At 33.6% G+C, this 11509-nt stretch overlaps 1 long non-coding RNA gene across 1 annotated transcript in view; it reads right to left on the reverse strand.

The window, feature by feature from the left end:
• Positions 1–6814, reverse strand: part of LOC147643203 (uncharacterized) — a 102129-nt gene extending 95315 nt beyond the window's left edge. The window contains exon 1 of the long non-coding RNA XR_015272276.1: positions 6757–6814. This is a non-coding gene — a long non-coding RNA (uncharacterized LOC147643203). The remainder of the gene's footprint in view (positions 1–6756) is intronic.
• Between the last annotated feature and the right edge of the window lie 4695 nt (positions 6815–11509).

Here is an 11509-nt window from a genome sequence, read left to right on the forward strand (position 1 = left end):
GAAAAAAAAGGGAGAGCAGTGAGGAGCCGAGGGGTGAAAGGATACAACAAGGATACAAGCGGAATACAAACAAACGCACACTCCCCCGCACACACACACACACACACACACACACATCTGCAGGACATGCAGCATACAAAATTGTTAAATATATGTAAGCAGCAATAAAGAGCAACAGGGAACGTCCAAAGGCAGGACGAAAGAAAAAAGAGAAATACAAAAGGAAAATTCGGGGGGAAAATCGGGGGGAATTTCGGGAGGAAATTCGGACTGGCAAAAAAAGGGACTGCACACACATAAAAAAATATGGCAAACACAGAGGAGGAACAGAGGGAACTAAAGCCAATGCACAATATATGTATCAGAAGGTAAACTGCAATTGCCAAGCGCAACGAAAACCAAAAACATTTTTTTCCCACTCCTCAACTCACCCCAAAAAAAAACCCCCATCCCCCACCCTTTGGAATTTTCCAAGCTCCCTTAGCCCATGCCACAAGTGTCAGAGTCCAAATTTCGGTACAGTGGGAAAGCTGAGCCATAAATTGGGTTATCGATACATAAATATACAAGACAAGCGATTATCGATAAATAATGCAGGCTAAGACGTGTCTTTCAGACAAACACCAGAAAGGGAAATAAGTTTTTAGTTTAAGCTTACTAAAAGAAATAATCGTGTAATAAATAAATCAATAAGGATAGCTAATAAGTAAAGTAAGTAAAGTAAAACCTTTATAAAAGGAAAGAAAAATTAACTAGTTATCGATAAATCCTTAAGGAGAAATATACAAATCAAGAAATCAAGATCGTAAAAACATTTATACAAGAAAGGAAAATAGCTAGTTATCGATAAATCTTTAGAGAAAAATAAATAAAAAAATAAACGATTGTCGAAAGACATAAAAAAGAACAAGTTAGGTTCCTGAATATGCTAAAAATATATGTTATATTATAAAAGGATCAATAAAATGTAAAAGAAATTGGGGTTTATTGGTAAACACCTATTAAAAACATAAGTAAATAGATAATTAAAGGTAAAACATCAATATGAAATAGTCGAAAAGAAAGCAATTTTCGATAGGTAAAAGATGAAGAAGAAAACATAAAGTTTCTTAAAAATCTATAAAATCAGGAAACCAGTTCACTGATAAGTTGCTGCTTAACAATAGCCTACATATATGAACTATAATATTAATATTATTAATAATATTAAGTAATAATATTAAGTAATCATTAAAGACACATTAAAAAAATATGGTTAATCGAAAAAGATAAAATAAACATACCCACAAATCAAATATAATAACAACTCATTTAGTTTCCTTTTCTAAATTAATAAATTCAAACACAAATCGAACCAAAGAAACATTATCCAATTCATCACAAAAAACCCCAACTTTATTTTAAATTAAATCTATAAATAAATATCGTCCCTTTTGTTTAATACAAATCAATAAATTAAGCAATTAAGTAATTGAATAAAAAAAAGGGCCAAAGTGCTTTCTAACTAATTAAACACAACAAATGTAAATGCAAAACGGCTTAAAAACGATTGACAGCAAACTAAAAAAAGCCCCTAAATATATAAAAACTAATCGATTAAATAGCAACCAATTGTACAACATAAATAAATAATTTACATAATTGAAAAGCAGAAAAACACCCAAGTATGAGTATGAGTTGAAATTCAAGTGCACAAATAACGAAAGCAATGACAAAGTGATTTAAGGATAATGATATCCTGATAACAAACTTTAATGTTTCTTTGTTTGCCCAGCACTTGAATAAATATATTTGCTGAAAAGGCCACTTAACTTGGCCGGTGCTGGCGAAAAGGTAATAAAGTTTTTCCTGAACGTATCTTTATGAGCCTTTAATCACAAAAACACACATCCTTTGGGCACCTTGTGGGGCTAATTTATGTCGGCTCAGGCTGCACTTATAATTAAACCATCGATAAACACTCTATCCAAAGCAGCAAATCAACTTTACTCCTCCTATATATATACAATATATCCTTGATTTTTTTTGTTGCTTTTATTTTTTGCTGGCTCCACCATTAACCCTTTGGTGCCAGGACTCGCTTGGGTGTGTGTGTGTGTGTGTGTGTTCAGTATTCAGGATCCTGCGGAGCCGGCGGCGGAGCGTGTCCTGCATTCGAATGCGTTGGTCGGTGGTCCTGCTCCTCGTCCTGGCCCTGGTTTTTTTTTCCCTTGTCCATCCTTTCGTCGTTTGGCATTTCATTTTGCAGTTTATCTCTCTGGCATTTTGGTGTCGCAAATCTCACATAATATCCAATTGCTAGTTAGGGGAGGGCGGCCCCAATAAGATTACCAGCCACACGTGCAAGTGTCCTTTTAAAGGATATAACCAAAAGACAAAACCCCAAGCCAAAACCTTTATTTTTCCCCCGTTGAGAGAGAGAGAGATCGTTTGGGAAAAACTATTTCAGCTCGATGCTCATGTTAAATTTATCATTATTATGCAAAATTGTCAATTTCTGTTTGCAGGACACACCATCGGTCCATGAGTGTGTGTGTGTTTTTGTGTAGTGTATCTCGGTTTTGTATCTCTCAATGATCCCTGACCTCCTCACTCCCATAATATATATATATATATAGAGTCCTTTCATTGGCCACAAAATTGGGTTCTGGTTACGTGTTTGTGTACGGCAAAGTTTTATTTTTTTTGTTCTTGTCACGGGCTTTATATTTTTTCGACACATATATATATATTTTTTTTTTTAAATGTATGTGGGGGTGAGCTCGTTCAAGGATTCTCCCAGGAATCTACTTTAATCGGAGAGAGAGAGAGAGCGGCCAATTTAATTGTCTCTCAATGGGTAAACTGTAATAAATCAGAAAGTGAGCTGGCAAAGGGAAAGGAGCAGGAGCAGGAGGAGGAGCATCGTACAAATATTGGATGGATTGTCCTGACTGGAATACACATCCTGCCATTTTCAGGCTCCTTTATCCCTCTGTTTCTGTGTCTGTTTGTCTGTGTGTAAATATGCAAATTTTCTTTTTCGCTCAAGCTTGATTATGGCAAAAAGGAAATTTGTTTGTTCCGATTTCAGTGCGTTGCTTTAAGTCAGTCTTGAGTATGATTTTATATATATTTATTTATATATGTATCTAAAGATAGAGAGCTCTGGCCCTGATTTTCAACCAATTTCCCCCGCACAAATAATCAGCTGCTGCTGCTGTGGCTAAAATAGCTCAAATCTGGTCGAAAGGGGTCGGGTTCGGATGAGGCAAGTTAGTCAGTTTTAAGCAATTTGTATGCAGAAATTGCAATTAGAAATTTCTGACATTAATAAGCAGCAATTTGTGCACATGACACGAGGCAAGCCAAAACCAGATGGGCAGAGAGAGAGAGAAATATAGAAGGGGGAAAAACTCGGGAATCATTTTGGTAGAAAGCACTTTTCGCAATTAGTAGTGAGACAAAAAATCAAGTTTAAACTTTAAACTCGAAGATGGAATACCTTTTGTAGAAAATTCCCTTGTTTATTTTCAGGCCATGTGATTTATTGTTTGCATTTTATGCTGTCCAAGTGAGCATGATGATGAAAGGACCTTTTTGTTTTTGCAAAGATTGACTTGTGCCATTGCTTATATAACCATCTATCTATGGCTTTTAATTGAGCTCTAAATAACATGTCTTTTGCGGCCGGAAATGTGTATTACAATTACAAGCTTCATTCCGGCAGGACATCAGGCTCATTTTGGCTCTTGCAAAAAAAAGAAGCCTGTGACTTTGTCATTTGTCCTCAAAATTCAATTTGCCATCTCCTGATGAGCCCGATGGCCATATGAAAGATGAATGATGGATGCAGGACCTAGGACCTCGAACCCAAAACCAAACGGACTGTGGAGAGGTAACAAATCCGCATGATGAGCAATATAAAGAGCAAAGTTGCCATGGCAGCAAAGTCATAAATGCCATTGATAATGAGCCCCCCAGATCCAGGGTCCCCCAGGTCTCTCAGTTTTCCCAGGTTTCCCCCCAGTTTTCCAGTTCTTAGCTCCCAGTATCCCAGCTCCTAGACCCAGACTCAGACCCAAGGTAGACCCATTCCCAGACCCATTCCAGAGTCATTCCCATTCCCACAGCTGGCATCCAGACGAGGGACAAGCACATGGCTTATGCTCGTTGCCTAAAATTGTAAACTGAGACCTGAACTCTCTGAGCAGATCCCATGGAACTTTTCATTAACACATGCCCAGAGTGCCAGGCACTGAGAGAAAAACAATAGAATAAATAAAATACAAGACAATACAATACAATACAATACAATAATAAATTAATATCTAAATTTATATAGTGAGAAAGAAAAGAAAGTTTAGAAATATGATAAAAAGCTGAAAATTATAAGATATAATGCCTGTAAAAAAGAAATCACTTTAAATATTTATATTAAACTAAGAGTTATTAAAGTTATTAAAATTATTAAGCTAATACCTGTGGGGGAATTGCCTGAGAAACTTGCCTGAAAATTGAGAAAATTATATATTAAAATGCCTAAAAAGAAGCTTAACCTAAAAACATAGTTATTTTGTTGTAAATAAATATATAAATAATATATAATTTAGCCAGAAATATATAAAGTTTATCACATTTCTTTAGTTTCAAGTTTGTTAACATTTTGAGAAAGAAGAGAAGAAATTATTTTTTATACAGCATTAAAAAAATGAATGATTATGTAATATTATTATTATAATTTTATACTTTCTCATAAGTAAGACTAAATTTACCCATAAAATAACAAATATTAATTTACATTTTTACAGTGTTTACATTCCGTGCTTCTTGTTCATATGATATTAGAAACTAGGCGAAGAAATTTAGCCTAATTCTTTCGAATTTGTAAAAGAATATATTACAAAAAGAATTATAATAATATTTCTAACAGCCAGAAACCAATATTTTATGAACTTCCTTTGAAAAGAAGCCAAGTTTTAAGGTCCTAATTTTCAGGTTCTATATTTTATACTTTAAATTTGTTTCAGTTGTAAATATCTCTATAGAAAGTAAGAACTAGGACCATTACATTTAGTATATTTCATTTAAATGAATTATTTTCTAGAATAAAATTTACAATAAAGTCGTAGTATTTATGGAAAATAATAAAAATATAATATAAGATAATATAATATAATATAATATTATATAATATATAATATAATATAATATAATATAATACATAATATAATATAATATAATATAATATAATATAATATTATATAATACATAATATAATATAATATAATATAGTATTATAATATATTTCTATAAGGAAATATCTTAAAATTCGAATAAAAAATATAAATAAATATAATGTAATATAAAGGAAATATCATATAAAAAAGGGAACATGTGAAATGTATTAAAATTCGAATACAAAATATAAATTATATAGAATAATATAATTGAAATGTAATATAACTAAAGGGAACCTTTTAAAAAGTTAACACAGCACACTTTTTACACTTAAAAAAATACCCTCACAACTGCCTAATATCGAAGCTAATAATTACTTAATCTCTAAATTCCCATGTATTTTCTCCAAGTGTACAAATGGGCACAGCAGCCCCCCTTATTTAAGGGGGCGTGGCATGGCCTGGCTTGTTGGCCCCGGCTCAAAAAACGGTCGCTTTACTTAGCTTAAGCTGTTTTCCTGCCCCTACCCCCCTACACCCACCTCCCACACCCACCTCCCACCTATTACCACCCGCACACTCCCCCTCCCCTCCCCCTTCGGCCAGTTTTTTGGGGACCAAAGTTTTGCTTGCAGCACTTAAATATTTATAAACGAAACTCATGGCGGAGGCACGAGGAGGAGGTGTCCTTGGGATCCTTGGATGAGGTGCTGACGAGTGGAGCAGGTGCTTCAAGCTCCAAGCTCCAAGCTCTCCTCTACTCTGCCCACTTTTCTGGTGGCCAAATTCAAATGAATTTCCATTTCTCTTTGTTTTTCGCTTTAGCAACGCTTTTCCGCTTTTCATCATCAGCCCCACCCACTTTTCCCTGCCTTTCCCTGCCTCTTCCCGTGTATTTCCCCGCAAAGAGCAAACAAACACAAAGTGTAAACAAATTCAGGGGGGGGGGGGGAAATTCCCGTGTTTCCCTCACTCTCTATGTGTGTGTGAAAAATAATAAACTTTAATATAAAATAGATTATTGATGTTTGCTCTTTCACTCTCTCTCTCTCTCTATTCTATTTATTTATTGTTGCTATCGCTGGTCCTTGGTGTTATCGGTGTTGTTATCATTCTGTTTTGTTGTTGCTATTACCATTATTATTCCACGGTGCCACGGTGCACAGTGGAACAAAAGAATTTAACCCATCATCCAACCAACAACACATCCAATTATTTGGATTAAATGAGAAAAAAAAGAGAAGGATTGCTTTTGGTCTCTGCCATGGAAACTTTTTGTGAAAACTATTGCACAATGTTTATGTTGGCGGAAAGTTTAATAAGCGTATTGAAAATGTTGTCAAATTAAAATCAACAAGGTGAAACAATAAGTGGATAATGTTATATAGATGTTTTGTTAGAAATAGTTCAACAGTTTCAAAAAATATATATATATATTGTTGCAATTTTGTCATCAATTATTTGGTCATTATATTGGTATTTTGGGAATATATATTTATAATTATTTTCGGGTCGGTGTCGGTATTTTGTGAGTATATATAAAATGTTTCTAGATATGAAATATATATGAAATGAAAAGGGTTTTAAAAAGACTCACCGCTTTGTTATTTAAAGTTCTCATTAGTCGTTTCTTGATTTTTCCATTTAAATTTAAAGCATTGCTGAAAATAGAATAATTGTCAATCGATTTATATAAAAAATATAAATAATATTATATAAAAAATATTATATGGTATTAAAATGTACATTAAACAATAATCAAATATAGAATAATATTTAAAGTCTCTATTTGTCTAATTTTTAAATGTATAAATCAAATTTTTTTATTGTCAAAAATTTATATCAATTGTAATTTCGACCATCTTTAATCTTTAAAGCCATATTTAATACCCCAACAAAATCCCACATAAAATAAGTTATTTTTCATTCATAAATATAGATTAAAATTTAAAATTTTTGCTCTTTTCTCGGGACCATATAAAAGCCAATTAGCAAATAAAAGCTATACGTCATGTATATCCAAATTCGCCATTAAAATCTTAATTTAATAATAACAAAATAATGTAAAATATTTTTTTGTAAATTTATGTTTAATTTTAAAAGGGTTACATTGTTAAAATTTTACAAAATATTGCACAAAATTTGACCTTTAGTATGCAGATTTATTAATAGCCTGAAAACTAACAAAGAACTGCTTTCCGATTGAAAATTAATGATTTTTTGGCAACGTTATAGTTATTCTAACTTTATTTTTTGTAACAGTTTTGAAGTTTTACAAATTTCATAACTCAGCGAAAAAAATTTTAATTTAAAATCGGAAATCTTTCCCTTGTTAGTTTTTGTTAGCTTAATAAATTTGCATACTTAATTTAAAACTTAAAAAAATTAAAATTTGTTATGAATTTTTTGTGAACGGAAACGTTTTAAAATTTGAGAAAAATAATGAATAAAATTTGTTTCTTTTTAACATAGCTAGATCGATTCGGCTGTTGATCCTGATCAAGAATATATATGGTTTATAGGGTCGGAAACCTTTCCTTCCATATTTTTTCAGCTTCTGACTGAAAGTATTATACCATTTTTTGACTTGATATTTATCTGTATTTTTATATCACAATTTTATCGAAAATTAAAAATTAAAAAACTCATAACTAAGCCAAAAATGCATTAATTTTAATTCGGAAAGCTGTTCTGTGCTAGTTTTTATTAGATTAATAAATCTGTATACTCAATTTAGAACTTTATGAAATTCAAATTTTTATCAATTTTTAAAAATTACATTTTCACATTTTTACCACTTAAAAAATTGTGAAAATTTTAATAAAATTACATTTTGTTCGTATATAGCTAAATCGATTCGGCTGTTGATGCTGATCAAGAATATATAGGATTTATAGGGTCGGAAATGATTACTTCACAGACTTTTAAGCTTTAGACTGAAAAATCAATACCCTGAAAGGGTATACAAACTTTGGATTATAAATGTACTTAATTTTTAAGAAGAAGTTAATTAAATCTAAAATATAAATTGTATTTATTTTAAACATTATTAGCAGATGTTTGTATTTAATAGAAACAAACAGAGAAATTCTAAAAGCTTAATTAAGGGTGTTATTTTTATTTGTTATGCCTTTTTTAAACATTAAAAATTAATTTTTTTAATTAATTACTATTTTTACTGGCATTTATCATGTATAGTTTGCTTTATAATTTACTTTATAACCTTAAAAAGTAACTCTAATTAATCTTTTTTAATATAACTAATCCTTTCCGTGCTTAAATACTTCACAAAGCCTTTCATATAAATTAATCCACTGTGCAGGAACCAAAAATAATATTACCCTGTGAAGGAAAATACACAAGCTCTCAGGCTCACACACACACACACACACACATATTAACACACACTCTCATACACACACACAGATACCGATGCATATTTGTTGTCTATGTGTTGGCATTAAATGCATTAAATTCGATTCAATTCAATTGAAATGGGTACAAAGTGGGCTTGGTTGGTGCTGCGATAAACAGAAGGATGAAAAAGGTCCTTAATGGGGAATTTCGAAGGGGGGAACCCCAGCAGATACACCCCCTACTCACCCCCCCTGCTTTAATCACGTGGTGGCATCACCAATTTCGCCGCTTCCTCTCGCCATTTTCATGGAAAATGCCGCCGCCTCTTTGGCCCCAGCCATAAATAAAGGAAATGTGGCAACCAGAAGCAGGACTCATCCTCATTCTCATCCTCATGGAATGGGTAGTGCGAAACATTTGCTTATGGGGCCGCAACAGCTGCTAACCAGGTTCAGATATGGCCAAATGCTTGGAAAATTGGTATCAGGGTATGAAAATGGGCGCGGTACAGGAGAGTTGTCAAAATAAAAAGCAAAGTTAACAAGTTGCTGCCTTTTGAGCCTTTTTAACACACCCCCCCCCCCTCTCCCACCAGCCCACAGTTTCCTCTTGCTTTTCTTCCGGTTTTCCCAAAAATTATTTTTGTTTTTGTGCGTTAAAAAGTACAGAGGGAAATCATCCTGACTGGCATTAAGCTCTCACAAAATTTTAATTATTTCATACATATTATATTTTATATATATTTTCTATAAATTTCCTTTAAACTCAAAGGTTTTCTGTTATAAAAAACAATCAATAAACCAGTGATTTGATTAAAGGAATTTACATACTTGGCCCACATTTACATGTTAAATGCCATTAAAATATTATTAAAAAAAGGTAATAAAATTAGTACTTAATTGTTTATTATTATTTTTTTTTAAATTTCTGGTTTAATAATAATTCAGGCATTAATAACTGCTAATTAATGGCATATGAGTTATGCAGGCAAAATGTGAATTTCCTGCGAAAATTGTGGTGAAAAATTGATTAAGGAAACCATAAAACAAATATGTTTCTGGTTCGTCTAACACTGATTATTATTTTTTTGTTTTTTGCAGTGCAAGAGTCCTGGGATACATTTCAAGCTGTATGTCCTTGCAGCTCCTTTGGCTCCTTCTTCTTCTTTTTGGACTCAATGAATGGCGAAATTGAGAACAATTTCGAGAAGGCTGAACAGATCCCGCTTTCCCCCTGTTTTTTTTTTAAATGGCAAATTTTCAGCTGCTCATCTTTTTTTTTTTTGGTTTGCTTAACCTAACCAAGGTCCCTTCCCCCCCCAGCCGGCTTTTCCGCCCGAAAAGATAAATTTTTGTTAACCTTTTGCGTTGGCCTGCGTTATCCTAAATCAACAACAATGACTGGACCGCCTTTTCCCGCATTTTCCGGGGCAGCCCCTTCAATTGTGCCAATTGCCTGCCGCTCGTCAGTTAATCAAAGTAAAAGCCGCGTTGGGCAGAACCTCTCTCGCTCTCCCTCTCTCTTCTAGTTTTTCCGCTTTTCCCCCCAGTTTTTCCCGCCGTTCCCGCCTTCGCACTGTAAAAATAACAAAAGCTTCGGACAAAAGTAAAACGCCGCAAGAAGACATAAACAGGAAGAGGAGCTGTGAGGGGAGGAGGAGTGAGTGGGTTACACTGAAAGAAAAGTTTTGTTAAAAATATAATTCAAAGGATCTTATTTGTATTTTACAATATTTTATATTTTTTATCATAATTATTATAAAACCTTTAAGAAACTTTAAACACTGTGCTTCTTTTCCGAATTTGTAAAGCAACTTAATTTAGTTTAGATCCCTTTTCTTTCAGTGCTTAGTGCAAGGGCAGGACATGCTGCCCATTTCCTTGGCACACCTCTCCCCTTCACCCGCTCCCCTCTTTCTACATCTTTTGGCAGGAAGCCAAAAACTTTTCGGCATAGAAAACGCTTTTCCTCTTGCCACTTTTCGCCTCGCTTTCCCTTTTTGCATTTTGCCAGCGATTTGCTTTCGATTCCCAACGTGCCACTCCTACCGCCTCACGCCCCCGCCCCGCCCCCGCCCCCTCGGGGGGTATGGCCAGCGGTGAGGGGAACCATATTTTAGCGCATCGATGGCGAAATATTTTTCAATTTTTCAACACATTTGGCTGGCAGCAGCAAAATGCTGCTCATATTTTCACAAGCTGTCAACATATATCTTGCGGGGGCGGCCTTTCCAGGAAAATGCGAATGTAGAAAGGGGGGTGGAGGGAGGGGAGGGAGGTAGGGGGGTTTTAGGGAGGGAGGTAGGGAGGGAGGTAGGTTTTCAGGGCTGACTGTAGGGGCAACACCGGGGGCAGGACACGGCGACTGCTGCGTGTGCATTTCTGGCAAAGTTGCAACAACAGCAGCAGCAGCAACAGCAACAGCAGCAACAACACACTCGAAAAAGCGTAATTTTTCCTTTCGGTTACTTTGTGGTTTTTACTATACCCGTAATTTTTACGAGTTTGGCAACAAAATGAAAATGTATGTACAGACATGGCTTAATTTTAACTATGTCCCAAAGGGGTAAGAATTTGATTTGAAAAGGGAATTATCAAGTAAGATTTGTTGCAGGAAAAATTACTAATTTTAATTATAGAAAAAAAAAGAAATTATTGTGATTATAAATAGTTTTAAAATTTAAAAGATTACTAGAATGATAATTATCTTAAACAGAATTAAATGTTGTGGATAAATGTAAGAAATCTAAAGTATTTCTAATTTTTCTAATAACTTTAACTATGATTAAGGACTATATGATTTTTTTAATAAAAAATATATGACATTTTTGGATTTTGTTTTCTCTTATAAGGTATATAAGGCACAATAACGTCATTAAAAATATAATTAAGTATGAATTAAAAGAATATTTGATCTGAAGTATAAATAAAAATATTAAAAAGTTTGCCAAAGGCTCCTTTTTTTTAATGATCGTTTTTTTTATGAGCTTCGCA

The sequence above is a fragment of the Drosophila serrata genome, unplaced genomic scaffold (genome assembly GCF_035046125.1).
Source record: "Drosophila serrata isolate PLE 108 unplaced genomic scaffold, ASM3504612v1 contig_276, whole genome shotgun sequence".
Taxonomy (NCBI): Eukaryota; Metazoa; Arthropoda; class Insecta; order Diptera; family Drosophilidae; genus Drosophila; species Drosophila serrata.